General features: G+C 44.8%; 1 non-coding gene across 1 annotated transcript; it reads left to right on the forward strand.

Moving 5' to 3' along the window:
* The first annotated feature begins 1,473 nt into the window (after window positions 1-1,473).
* On the forward strand, window positions 1,474-1,580 carry LOC115288764. Its single transcript, XR_003907168.1, has one exon. It is a non-coding gene; the product is annotated as a U6 spliceosomal RNA (small nuclear RNA).
* Window positions 1,581-14,067: the final 12,487 nt, after the last annotated feature.

Genomic DNA, 14,067 nt, shown 5'->3' on the forward strand with positions numbered 1-14,067 from the left:
GTATCCAAAGCATACAAAGAACTGATATAACTCAACGCCAAAAAAAAAAAACAAAAAAACCCACACAAATAATTCTATTACAAAATGGTTAGAAGATATAAACAGACATTTCTCCAAAGAAGACATACAGATAGCCAACAGACACATGTAAAGATGTTCAACATTGCAGTCAACTCTGGGTCTGGAGTTCTCTCTTATCCAGCAAGAGAGTGGATGCAGGATTAAAATGTGAGAGGGGCTAATGTCCGGGAGGAGACAAGAGCCCCAAGTTAAGGGTCCGTGCTCTGTTTTTATTAGGATCAGAATGCTAACAAGTGTAACGAATGTGTACAAAAACAATGAAACCATGAACATTAACTCATGCGTGTGAGAGAAAGGGGGTTTCCAAGATATGCGGAGTTAGGGGTTTGAGTCAACACAAAACAAAATCCTGGCTGGGCAAATGGTTGTTTACTAGGCACTAGGCAATGAGTCTGTTTATCATGGCTAGCATAGGGTAGAAGACAATAGAGCCTGCTACCTCACGGTCAACAAGGCACCTTTCTTTTGCTTAAGGCGACTTGGCCCTGCTGTGGTCTAGCCCTGTTTACTTGTTCACCTATTTTGGTCCTTCCCTTCTGCGAAAGCAGCTTCTTGCTATTGTACTAAATTGGAGTCACTTTCACTCTGAATACCTAATCTTGATTTCCTAATCTTGGATGCTTTCGTCCTGAGGCTTCCTATGCCTACACGCCTTGTTAACCCACCTTACTCCCAAACTTATTCCCCACACAACATCACTCATCATCAGGAAAATGCAAATCAAAACCTCAATGAGATACCACCTCACACCTGGCAGAATGGTTAAAATTAGCAACACCAGAGACAAGGTGTTGGTGAGGATCTGGCGAAAGGGGAACACTCTTGTACTGTTGGTGGGAATGCAAATTGCTGCAGCCACTGGGGGGCACAGTATGGAGTTTCTTCGAAAAGTTAAAAATAGAACTACCCTATGACCTAGGACTCACACCCCTGGGTATTTACCCAAAAAATACAAACACACTAACTCAAAGGGATCTATGCATCCCTGTGTTTATAGCAGCATTATCTACAATAGCCAAACTATGGAAGCAGCCCAAGTGTCCATTGACTGATAAATGGATAAAGAAGATGTGGTATATAGTCAATGGAATATTATTCAGCTATAAAAAATGGAATCTTGCCTTTGCAACAACATGGATGGAGCTAGAGAGTATAATGCTGAGTAAAGTCAGTCAGAGAGTGACAAACACCATATGATTTCACTCATATGGAATTTAAGAAACAAAATAAGCAAGCAAAGCGGAAAAAAGAGAAGCAAACTAAGAGGCAGACTCTTAGCAATAGAGAGCTCACTGATGGATACCAGAGTGGAGAAGGGTGGGGGCTGGGAAAATTGGGGCTGGGGATTGAAGAGTACATTTAACATGCTGGGAAAAAAAGGAAATGAAGTTAGTGCTTGTTTCGGCAGCACGTATACTAAAATTGGAACAATCCAGAAAAGATTAGCCTGGTCCCTGCACAAGGATGACATGCAAATTCCTGAAGCTTCCATATTTTGCAGTTTCCCCAGCAAACTGCTACCCTTTGCAGATTAACTCAGAGGAAACAATAGGAGTCAAAGCACAACATGTGGCACTGAATAATGAAATTGTGGTACCTCAGTAGAAAAAAAAATCTCTAATGAAATTTAAAAAAAGAAAGAATCTCAGGAAACGGATGGGGGAATCCTCAGCATCCAGACCAAGCCTTGACCAGAACGAGCTCCAACTCTCACGACAGTGTTACACCCTGGAGTAGCCAGAGACCTCTCCCCATTCTCCACTCCTCGGACCCCCACCACCCCCACAGGGGCAACAGAACGGGGCTTTAGGGTGCTCTTACCTTGTTTCACCACAAGCTGGTAGGGTCAGCATCGTCCTTTGAAGAAAGAACTTCTGGGGCACCTGGGTGGCTCAGTCGGTTGGACAACTGACTTCGGCTCATGTCATGAACTCACTGCTCGTAGGTTCAAGCCCCAGGTTGGACTCTGGGCTGACAGCTCAGCACAGAGCCTGAAGCCTGCTTCAGACTCTGTGTCTCCCTCTCTCTCTGCTCCTCCCCCGCTCATTCTCTCTCTCTCTCTCTCTCTCTCTCTTTCTCTCTCTCTCTCAAGAATAAATAAACATTAAAAATTTAAAAAAACAAAAAAAAACTTCTGCAGTGGGTGCAGGCAGTAAAGCGCTGCAGGTGTCTGAGCTCCTCATGTAGTTCTGCCTTTAGAAGCCAAGGAGAGACCGGAAAGTGAGGTGAGAAGAAAGTATCCTTTTTAAGCTCATAGCTATCTGATTATTAGCATAATTGCTCGGCACCTGGTCCTTGGGTTAATTGTGGGGGTGGGGCCTAAAATAATGTGAGGAAAGCACATAATGAGCCCTAAACACCAGTTCTCTCTGCACTTGCTGCCTGTGGGGTGACATTGTACGGTTCCCGGAAGTCACTGAGCCTCAGTCCTGGGTTAACGAGCTGCCTGCTGACCCGACCACCTCACCATACCCAGATGCAGTAATGGGCATGCGGGTCATCGTGAAACGACGAATAGGGCACCATACATATGTTTTATGTAAAAGAACAAGACAGAACAAAGAAAGCAAAACAAAATCATTTGTTAGGAGGAATATTAGTTTCCTAGGCTAGCATAACAGAGTGCCACAAACCGAGCGACTTAAAACAACAGAGATTTGAGGCGCCTGGGTGGCTCAGTCGGTTGAGCGTCCGGCTTCAGCTCAGGTCATGATCTTGCAGTTCGTGGGTTCAAGCCCCACATCAAACTCTGTGCTGAGCTCTAACTCAGAGCCGGGAGCCTGTGACTGCCTCTCTCTCTGACCCTCCCCTTCTCACACTGTCTCTCTCTCTTTCAAAAATAAATAAAACATTTTTAAAAATTTAAACAACAACAACAACAGAGATTTATTGTGTCTCCTTCTAGAGTCTGGAAGACTAAAACCCAAGTATTGGCAGTCATGCTCCCTCTGAAGGTGCTCGGGGAGGAATTCATCCTGGTGGCCTCTGGTATCCTTTGCTTGTAAATACATCACCCCAATCTTCCATGTTCACAGGGCGCTTCCCTGTGTCTTCACATCACCTTCCCTGCATGCGTGTCCGTCTCTGTTCCGAAAATGCAGCTGGGAGGCATCTGGGTGACTCAGGTAAGCATCCAACACTTGCTCTCAGCTCAGGTCTGGATCTCAGGGCCCACACCTAGCGTGGAGACTACTTTTAAAAAGGGGGGATAAAATGCACCTGAGATATTAATTTTATTCAAGTATTGTGAGACCAACAGATCAAGGGATGATTGCCATTGAAAACACGTTAGTTCCCAGGGGAAGGCGGCACCCCGCCATGCAGGGCACCACCGGGCCTGGTCAGGAGGCAGGAAGATGGGGGAGGAAGTGTGGCCAAAAGTCCTCACTGTGCAGGCGCCTGGGTGGCTCAGTTGGCCAAGTGCCCAACTCTTGATTCTGGCTAAGGGTGTTATCTCACATTTGTGAGTTCAAGCCCCATGTTGGACTCTGTACTGACAAGGAAGAGCCTGCTTGGGATTCTGTGTCTCCCTCTCTCTGCTCCTCCCCCACTCATTCTCTCTCTCTCTCTCTCTCTCTCTCTCTCTCTCTCTCTCTCTCTCTCTCTCTCAAAATAAATAAAGAAGCTTAAAAAAAAAGAGGACTCATGGTTTTCATGGGAAGGAAGGAGGAAGGCAAGGTAAGCAAGTTGAGTAGGCTTAGGATTGGATAAGCAGAGTAATTTCAGCCTGCCCAGGGCTGGGAGGATGGTCCCCAGATGTCTAGTACTTGCCCCCAGGGTGACCAGGAAAATGGCCTCCTGGGATGTGAGAGCTAGATGGAGGAGGCAGTTTGCAGTGTGGGCTCTGGAATGGCTAGTCTGCATATGAAAGGCAGGTCTCTGTGCGAGTCCTTTGCTACCTCTGGGAACTGGCTAATCCTGGGAGGGCAGTCTCATCCCAGCCACCGAAGCTCCAGATGTCGGATCATCAAAAATCCAGAAAATAGGGGCGCCTGGGTGGCTCAGTTGGGTGAGTGTCCAACTTTGGCTCAGGTCATGATCTCATAGTCTGTGAGTTCGAGCCACGCATCAGGCTCCATGCTGACAACTCAAAGCCTGGAGTCTGCTTCAGATTGTGTCTCCCCCTCTCTATCTACACCCCTGTCCCCACTTATGCTCTGTCTCTCTCAAAAGTAAATAAACATTAAAAGTTTTAAATATACTCTGTGTCCAAATTTCCTTTTTTATAAAGACAACAGTCATATTGGAGTAGGGCTCACCCTAATGACCTCATTTTAACTTGGTTACCTCTGTAAAGACCCTATTTTCACATAAGACCACATTCTGAGGTACTGGAAATTTCAACGTGTCTTTTGTGGAGGACTTCATTCAACCACACAGACAAGGAACAGCAAGCTTTTTCAGTAAAGGGCCTGATAGGGAATGCTTTAGGCTGGGGGGCCATAATTCCTCTGTCACAACTACTCAGCCGCTGTTGGGGCAAGAAAGCAGCCAAAGAAAATGCGTAAAGAAATGAGCATGGTTGTGTTCCAATAAAGCTTTATTTACAGAAACGGGCAGTGAGCCAGACACAGCTCACAGGCCATAGTTTCCCAACCCCCCAGGTAGAAACAAATATTCAAAACAAGAAAAAAAAGTGTGTGCAGCCTTTCTGAGAGGGGATTCAGCCAGAGAAACAGAGCTCAGGAGCAAAACTCTGAGTCCCTAGAGTGTTAGGGGTGCTGTCAAGGGAGGTCTACGCCCAGGGTCTAGGCTCAGGTGCATGTCTTCAAAATGAGAGAAGACAGAGCACACTGGACCCCTCACAGGCGAGGCACTGATCCGACAGAAAGACTGAATGACCTTCCCAGGATTCGGTGCTGGCGGGGGGGGGGGGGGGCGCAGCCGGAAACAAGGAAACACAGGTGATCTCATCAAGGCTTACACACCTCCCAGGCCAGGGGTTGTAACAGGGCGAGGATAAAGACCACATAGAACCAAGGCAAGATTTTATTTACGGCAGAGCCAAACCTGATCCCCATGGTATTAAGGAGCAGAGAATGGCGCCGAACAAAGGTAGCAGTGAGCTTACATTGACTTTAGCAAGGCATCAAACATCATCATTTAGTTAACCAATTAGAGTTCACAGAATTTCAGGACACCCAGTCACATTTTTACAAACAGACAGTAGTTCTGGCGGGACCCTATCAGTTTTAAAGTTCTTTGTCTTAAGAGGGTCTTGAAATGACCAATTATAGTCAGGTACTCCAGGTCCTGTGAGATAGTGAATACGTGACTTCCCACACGTGTGCTTTGTCTGGTCGGCTTCAAACAGCGGGGGTGGGAGTTCAATTTACGATCTAAGTTGTCTGTTTAGAAAGCAGGCAAATTTACAGGTGAGGTTAGCACCTTCTGATCATTCCAACAGAGAGCCACATAGCAGTCACCACGTAGTCAGAACAGTGAACAGAGAGATACATTTGCAAAGCAACGTACAGAAGCCAAAACAGCAAGTTAATGATTTTCAATTTTTTACTCAGTTTGCTAACCTACAACAGGTATCTGACTCCAGAAGACAAGACTTTGGGAGCTGGGCCTCTCGAGGGCCAAAGAGCCTGGACAGAGACTGGGGCGCGGAGCCAGAGCCCATGAACCCTAGGCTCACTACTGAAACTCGTTTCCGGAGGGCGCTTTCGAAACTCCCTTCCCACACAGAAGCAGCCGAAGATGGGGCACCTGTACTGAGTTCACAAAGGCTCCCTGAATTGTGTTACACAGAAATGAATAAATAAACACTCAGGATTGCAAAGAGATATAAATAGAAAGGTCAGGATACTAATTGTGCTTGTTTAGCAGTATCATAAAACTTTACCCTTATTGGCCTGTCATCTTCACACCTCATTGAAAATCCATTAAAACAATGGCTGGGCCATTAACCCTGACTTGCAGGAAAAAGCTTCCCTTGGGCACAGTTTTTGACTAGGGTCCTTTCATTAATACTTAGTGTAATTGCTCGCTTGAGAGCTGGGTAATTGTGATTACACACCACTGTTTAGATACTTAAATACAGAGGGGGAGCACCAGAGACTCCGTCTTTTCTTTGCATCTTTTTAATAAGACAAGTGCAATCACCCCCCTCAGGCAAGATAATATATTAAAACTTGAATTTTTTTTAAATAGATAAAAGTCCGATGCTTAATTTACAAAAGAATTTGCCATAGGATTTCCTAAATAGCAAGCTCCCAGGGCAATCAAAACTCTTTGATTTACAAAATTTCAATTTGCTAGGGCTTTTTTCCATTTTACAACCCAAGCATAAAGGTTATATATGAAAAAGAAACATAACCGCTAACGAGCACCCTGGTGACTGCTCCATGAGAAAGCGAAAGGCTTGCATTTATAAACAGGGCGGCCAGAAGGCGTGTTTTAAGGACACTTTGAAGGGCAGCCTCAAAGCCTGGGATAGGGCTGTTGACCTGCCAGGACGTGCAAGGCACACAGGTGAGCCCCAGAGGGACATCAGTCAGAGAAGAGGGGGTGCAGAGGCCAGACCACAGTCCGGAGCCTCTCCGGCGAGACACTCCTCCCGTGGATGCAGAGGGCAAAGCCCTGGCTACCTGCATTCCCTCGCCAGACATGAGACACACCTACCAGCACCACTTCAGACACTGCCAGATACAAAGCTCGGAAGAACAGGAAAGACTCAGCGCAGTAAACAGTGGCTTCTCACTCAGTATTCCAGCCACAGGAAACTGCAACGCCATCCTCCAGGTGTGGAGGAAACGAAGTCTGTAGGCTCAGCCAAGTAGTAATCCGTTACTAAGGATTGCTAAGAAATAGGTTTTGCTTACGATCCTTCTCTTGGTTGTGGTTTTTTAAATTTTTTTTTAATGTTTATGTTTGAGAGAAAGAGAGACACAGAGCATGAGCAGGGGACGGTCAGAGAGAGAGGGAGACACAGAATCAGAACCAGGCTCCAGGCTCTGAGCTGTCAGCACAGAGCCTGACGCAGGACTGGAACCCACGAACTGTAAGATCATGACCTGAGCCGAAGCCGACGCTTAACCGACTAAGCCACCCAGGCGCCCCAATTTTTAGATTCAAAGTTACCCCCTGTATCCCCTTCATGCTCACTCACTTGCATTTCCTTATGCTTCTGTGAGGCAGACAGAAAGGTGTAGCGATGATGTGCTGAGCTGTGTCTAGTAGCCCTCCCTCCCCCCCCCACCGCCTCCCGCACACGCATAGGTCCATTTGTGGCCATCAGCTGTCTAAGCCAGAAGAAAAAGCTACCTTGCATGCTGGCTCCCGGGATTTATGCATCACACAGCACCAGTAAAATGTGCACGCAATGTGTGGGGCCTGGAGAGAATGGCAAATGTTTTATCTGCAAAACAAGAACCCTTGATCAATAATCTGTCATCTGCCAAAACCAACATATTAACACTGACAAAGTCAGAAGGACAGTCTCCAGGCATTCCCTCCCACAAGACAAGCAATAATCTTACATTCACCTTATATATTAAAATATATAGTTTTCTCATTTTGCTGCAGATTGGTGGAGGTGTTCCCCGGGAAACTACAACGATCAGTGCAACAACAGGGACAGAGTGAAGACAGAGTGACAGTCAGACCTTGGAAACCACTCCTAGCTCTTTGCCGTCCAATTCAGCAGCTGCTAGTCACATGTGGCTACTGAGCATCTGCATTGTGGCTGGTCTGAACCGAGGTGTGACGTAATTGTAAAATTCACACTAGATTTCAAAAACAAAGAACAAAGAAATGTGTAATATCTCTTAGTAATTTTTATGTTGATTACATGTAGAAATGATCATTGATGAGGTTTCAGAGCGGTGGGGGTCAGAGCTATGGCCAAGAAAGAATTCTTGGGATATATTTAGTGCAAAAAGGCAGTTTTATTAAACCACAGGGACAGGACCCCTGGGCAGGAAGGGCTGCACTGGGGCTGTGACGAGTGACAGGTTATACGCTACGGAGCTGGGGGAGCTACAGGCAAAAGGCAGGCCTGCGGAAGGACTTTCATATGCTAAAGAGGGCTCCAAAGATACCGGGGCCTTGCTGTAGTCTAGTAATGGTAAGGCATTACCATTAGGACCACAGAGAGTTCCTGGGGAAATGGGATACCCTGTCTACCTCAAGTATTTATCGATGGGCTGCAGGCTATAAGGAAATTTCATGTTACCTGCTATTTCCCCCTTGCCTCTGTTCCCCCATCACTGTGGGGGGGAGGGTGATGTTGGGGCTCCAGGAAACCCAGTCTATGGGTTTCTGGAGATTAGGCTATTTTTAAAATTGCCTTTTCCTTGTAATTTACTAAGACATTTGTAAACTGATGGAGACTCTTGTCCTGGGTGACTGTGATCTCTATCAGTTAACCATTGGTTTTTGGTTTTTCCCCTTTCCTTTGTTCTTGGACAGCCAGGAGTGCCTGAGGAATGTCACAAATATTCAGTGGGGAAGCAGGGGGGGGGTTGGGGGGAACAAGTGTAGGGGAGCATTTGCAGTGTATTAGCTTACCTTATGCTCCCTCATCAATAATATTTTGGCATCAGTAAAGTGAATTTAAAGTGTTCTTTACTTTATTAAAAATTAGACTTCTAGAAAATTTTAAATTGCTGTGTAGCTCACATTATATTTTCTTGAACAGTGCTGCCTACTGGTCAGCCTCAATATATGCCATGGAGTCGATTACAGCTTCTGAGCATATGTATATATATCTTACATATTGGCATTGAAGTAACAAATAAATAGGACTTGGATTTATGTTTCCATGCAGAGTAGGGAAGTTATGACTATGAGAACATTAATATGTTCAAGACAGACTGGTCCTGGGGCGATTTCACTTGCTGTTCCAGACTCTACATTTAATGCCCATTGTGGCCACAAGAGGGCAGCAGCGTATATAAAAATGTGAGCTTTCACCCAACCATTAACTGTCAGCACCCCACAGGCAGAACCCTTACAAGGCAGGCACTCAGTAGAGTTATCCTCTTTCCCTCCCTCTTAAGTGCTGTCTGCCCTGGGAAGAGGAAAAGACCACAGAGGACCGGAAGGTCTTTAAACTATGAGGCTCAAACAAAGCAGCAAAGCAGGAAAGCCATTCCATATGAGAGAAATCATATTCAGAGACAGATGTTCAAAGCAGGATGTAGAGTCAGATTTACCTTCCTGGCTCCACTTCTAAGAAAGTGTGTGGCCAAAAGCAAGTCACTGGGCCTCGGCTTTCTCCTCTGTGAAATGAGGTGGAGTGAGATGAGCTTAATGCACCCTCCAACCTCAGCATCCTTACTTTCAAGAGTAAATCCTAAAAAAAAAAAAAAAAAAAAAAAAAAGAGTAAATCCTGCTCCAAACACTTAACAATAACAGATAAAATACAAAAAGTTTAAAGTCAAAGCCTTGCTCAAAAGGATGAACATCTCCGAGGATCAGAACAACAGGGACACAACACTGTAAACCACGCTGTCTCCAAACCAGGGACAGTATGGGGCTCCCGCAGCCAAGAACCAGAGGCATAAAATGCATAACTGCTTCCAGAGCGGAGACTTACACCAAACGTCTTAGCCCCACATGAAGAGCAACTGGTTCCCTGGCCCAGTGATAGGATCACAGCAGCATTCCGAAATTATGACTCTGTTGATACCTGGGCTGACCCTAGAATATCTGGTTCCAGACTGGGGGCTATGAAGACCAAGAGGAAGCAACTGTAAAGCCACAAGTTTGGGGGGATGTGCAAGAGAGAGATCAAAATAACTAATAATAACTCCCCCAAGAGAAAGTCTAAGAAAGGCAACCAATACCCAAAAAACAAATAATCCAGTTAAGAAATGGGCAGAAGACACAAATAGACATCTTTCCAAAGAAGACATCCAGATGGCTAACACGCATATGAAAAATGCTTGATATCATTCATCATCAGGGAAATCCAAATCAAAACCATGATGAGATACCACCTCACACCTGTCAGAATGGCTAAAATTAACAACACAGAAAACAACAGCTGTCAGCAAGGATGCAGAGAAAGGGGAACCCTCTTAAACTGTTGGTAGGAATGAAAACTGGTGCAGCCACTCTGGAAAACAGTAGGGAGGTTCCTCAAAACATTGAAAATAGAACTACTCTATGATTCAGCAATTGCACTGCTAGGTATTTACCCAAAGAATGCAAAAATACTGAAATAAGGGACACATGCACCCTGATGTTTATAGCAGCATTATCAACAATAGCCAGACCATGGAAAGAGTCCAACTGTCCATCGACTGATTCATATATATATATATATATATGGATATTACTCAGCCATAAAGAAGAGTGGAATCTTGACATTTACAATGACATGGATGGAGCTGGAGAGTACTATGCTAAATGAAGTAAGTCAAAGAAAGACAAATGCCATATGATTTTACTCATTTGTGATATTTAAGAAATGAAACAAGTGAACATAGTGTGGGGGAAAATGAGAAAGACAAACCATAAAACAGACTCTTAACTATAGAGAACAACTGAGGGTTGTTGGAGGAGAGATGGGGAGGAGGATGAGCTAAATGGGTGGTAAGTATTAAGGAGGGCACTTGTGATAAGCACTGGGTATTATATGTAAGTGACAGATAACTAAAGTCTACTCCTGAAACTAACTAGAATTTATATAAAAAATTGAAACAAAAAAGAAAACAAGATGATTGCCTTCATGAAATGTATATTCTAGTGGAAATGACAATTACTAGAAATTATATAGAGGTGCCTGGGTGGCTCAGTCGGTTAAGCCTCCAGCTTCGGCTCAGGTCAGATCTCACATTCGTGGGTTTGAGCCCTGCGTTGGGCTCTGTGCTGACAGCTAGCTCAGAGCCTGGAGCCTGCTTCCGGTTCTGTGTTTCCTTCTCTCTCGGTCCCTCCCCTTCTCATGCTCTGTCTCTCTCTGTATCAAAATGAAATTAAAAATTAAAAAAAAAGAAATTATATAATATGCTAAGTAGTAACAAGTGTTATGAAGAAATGTTGAGAATCCTCAAAGATAGAACATGATTAATAACTATATGTAAAAACAAATTATGAAACAACAAATATGCAAAAATTTAAAAGGCAAGTTATAAAAAGGATACAACTCAAATGAAAAATATAGATTTTGAAATATATAAACTCAGTAGTATTGGATAAACACGATAAAGTCATAATGAAATAGAGATTCATAAATTAGAAGGCAGTACTGAAGAAATCACCCATAATGCAGTACAAAAAAAGAATATGTAATATATAGAGACATACATATACACACACATATATATAGTTAAGATATATAAAATGTATAATATAGTGGTTAAGAGCATGGACTATATACTGAAAAGCACCAACACATAGCTAATAGCAATCAGAAGAAAAGAATAGAAGGGATGAGAGAGAAGTGATGTCTACAGAGCTAAACCTGAAGTTTTCCAGTATTAACATTAGAATTCACTAAGAACTCTAGATATGGATATATAGGAGATTGCATCTTCATTATGACACACTTAGGTGCCCATACATCATACTGAAGTTGAAAACATGTAAGGATAGAGGAAAAAGTCATAGTTGAGAAAATAAGACTGTCTACAAAGGAAAGAAAATCTGATGGTAGCAACATCATCAGCAACAGTTACCAAAAAACATGGGAGGAACTCTTGCAAAGTGCTGAAAATTGCCAATCAACATAGGCTTCTATACCCAGCTAAACTATTATTCATTCAAGAGTGAGAAAAATATATAGATTTTTTTTTCAGGCATATGACAATTAAAAGAAAAAATGGTCCATAGGTCCAAGGTAAAAGAATTAGTAAAGGATGAAATCACAATGGAAATTACAAAAATTTGAAAGCAAACAACAAAATCACAACACATCTGAACAATAGTAACAATAATGGCTATATGTTGCTTCCAGGTATGTGCCAAGAATTATATTAGAAATTTCCCAAGTAGCATATCTCTAAGCCCTCAAAGTCAGGAAATGAACAGGGAATTAATAACTCCTTTGTAAGAATGAGAAAGCTTTCTGGTAGAATAAGATAATCATATTGCTTTGGACTAAATGTTTGTGTCTTCCCTAAATTCAAATGTTGAAGCCCTAATCTCCAGTCCAATGGTATTAGAGGTGGGGCCTTTAAAGGATAGTTAGGTTTGGATGAAGTTAGGAGTCTGGAGCCCCCATGAAGGGAGTAGCCCTTATCCGAAAAGGAAGAGACACCAGTGCCTCCTCTCTCTGCCATGTGAGGGTACAGTAAGAAGGCAACCATCTGCAAACCAGGAAGATGGCTCTCACCAGAATGCAAACGTGCTGGCACCCTGGCCTCAGACTCCAGAGGTGTGAGAAATAAATGTCCACTGTTCAAGCCATCCGAGCTACGGTATTTTGTTATAGCAACTCAAGCTGACTGAGACACATGTATAATGGTCTAGGTCTGTACGAAGATAGGGAGGGAGCCAAAGAAGCAAGAAGGCGGGTGCAGAAAGACTTTACTGACCCTTAGGAATACGAATAGGGGGCCAGTCCCAGAAACAAACAGCTATTTGACCGGGAGGAGGGGGAGGCAATCTGATTCCCAAGTATTTCCTGTTGGCAATGCCCCTTTGCCCTACTCACTTTTGTTCAAAGGCTCCCTGAGTTTGCTCCATTTTAAACACTATATCAGGAAGAGTGGCCCAGCTTTTAGCCTGGACTGGATTTTTGTTTGTTTTGGGGGGGGGGGTTGATGTTTTATTTTTGAGAGAGAGCACAAGTGGGGGAGGGGCAGAAAGAGAAGGGGACAGAGGACCCGAAGCAGACTCTGCACTTACTGCAGCAAGCCCCATGAGAGGCTCTAACTCACCAATGGTGAGCTCATGACCTGAGCCGAAGTCAGACATTCAACCAACTGAGCCACCCAGGTGCCCCTGGACTGGGTTTTCAAGCTGCAAACAAAGAGGCATTGACAGGAACCACACACTCCGACGGAGACCCCCAAGTGCCTGGCTGCACCCAGATATCTCCTGAGGAGCTTTGGAAGATACCGATGTCTTCCCCTCAAGATCTGCATCCCATTGATTTTTGTAAAGCTCCAGGGGAAATACTTTTGTTCAATGAAAGCTGAGAACCAATAGCCTAGAACTGGATAAGACAAAGGAAAACAGCCTCTTCAGCTGCCAGGATGAGCGCTTTGGCAAAACTCAGAGGCCACTGTTGTGACACCTTCAAGGAACTGGTTCCCCTTTCCTTCAAGGAAAAGTGTCCTTTTCTCTGAAAACAGAAAAGAGGAAGCATACAGCAATTGTCAGCAGAGCTAACCATCTCCCAGAGGAGGAGGGGAGCTATCTCCTCCCCTGACGTGGACAGAAGTAAAGGCCAGCAGCCTAGAAGAAGGGTGAGGTGAGGAAACAGTTTAGTTCCTCCTGTGTGCCGCCTCACATGGAAATGACCCAGACAACAGAATTTCTGTGAAATCTCATCCCCTGGGGTCTAGAAAGCACTTCCCCCTCCTCCCCTCTCCCTCACTCCCTCTCCCCACCCCCAGTTCTGTCCCAGGGTTCTCTAAATCCTGAGCAGGCTCTTCTTCACATGTCCCCAAATCCCACCTCCTCATTAGGTCCCCGCCCAGCAGCCCCAGGACTCTGGCCATTGCTCTGGCTCCCTGCCGCCCACATACACCCTCATCAGTGTCATCCCTGTCAGCTCAGGGTCCTGGGTGCTCATGTCCTTGGCCATCACCCAGGTGAATGCCTGAGTTTCAGCAGGACCTGTTGACCACCTGCCCGTCTCACAGAAGGAATGGGTCCTAAGTCACCTTCCAGATGTTGTCCGAAGCATCCTCCCAAGCTTGTGACTCCCAGTCCACTAATTATACAACCCCACCTCCTCGGCAGAAGCTTCTGGTCCTCCTTTGTCTCACCCTGTCCCTCCCCATCACCTATGGTTCCTGGGCTTGGGGTCTCCACCCCACGCACCTGAGGCTGCTGTCCCCACCTCCTCTCAGGACTGACTTCAA

Source organism: Suricata suricatta, chromosome 3 (assembly GCF_006229205.1).
Source record: "Suricata suricatta isolate VVHF042 chromosome 3, meerkat_22Aug2017_6uvM2_HiC, whole genome shotgun sequence".
In the NCBI taxonomy this organism is placed as follows: Eukaryota; Metazoa; Chordata; class Mammalia; order Carnivora; family Herpestidae; genus Suricata; species Suricata suricatta.